The 300-nt window shown below is 71.7% G+C and overlaps 1 protein-coding gene across 7 annotated transcripts in view; it reads left to right on the forward strand.

Annotated features, from left to right (window-relative positions):
• Positions 1-115: 115 nt before the first annotated feature.
• The window catches only part of CSNK1A1 (casein kinase 1 alpha 1), a 48,902-nt gene continuing 48,717 nt past the window's right edge, over positions 116-300 (forward strand). For all 7 annotated transcript variants that reach the window (XM_008063370.1, XM_008063371.1, XM_008063373.1 and 4 more), the window contains exon 1: positions 116-261. The gene's annotated coding sequence lies outside the window, so the exon portion shown is untranslated. The remainder of the gene's footprint in view (positions 262-300) is intronic.

A 300-nucleotide genomic window follows, 5' to 3' on the forward strand; every position in this document is an offset into this window, starting at 1 on the left:
CGGCTTTCGCCCCTGGCCCCGACGGGGCCTCGGAGGCCGGCTGTCCCGTCGCGCGGCCTCTGCTAGCCTCGCGCTTCCTCCTCGGAGCCTGCGCCCCTTCCCGAGGCCCCTGGCTCCCGAGGGACGTGATGCATGTCCCGCTCTCTCCCCGCAGGAGGTGGCCGTGAAGCTGGAGTCTCAGAAGGCCCGGCATCCCCAGCTGCTGTACGAGAGCAAGCTCTATAAGATCCTGCAGGGCGGGGTGGGCATCCCCCACATACGGTAAGAGCGGGCGCGAGGACGGGCGGGAGGCCCGCGGCG

This window comes from Carlito syrichta, unplaced genomic scaffold (genome assembly GCF_000164805.1).
Source record: "Carlito syrichta isolate Samal-C Ts95f unplaced genomic scaffold, Tarsius_syrichta-2.0.1 Scaffold306783, whole genome shotgun sequence".
NCBI lineage: Eukaryota > Metazoa > Chordata > Mammalia > Primates > Tarsiidae > Carlito > Carlito syrichta.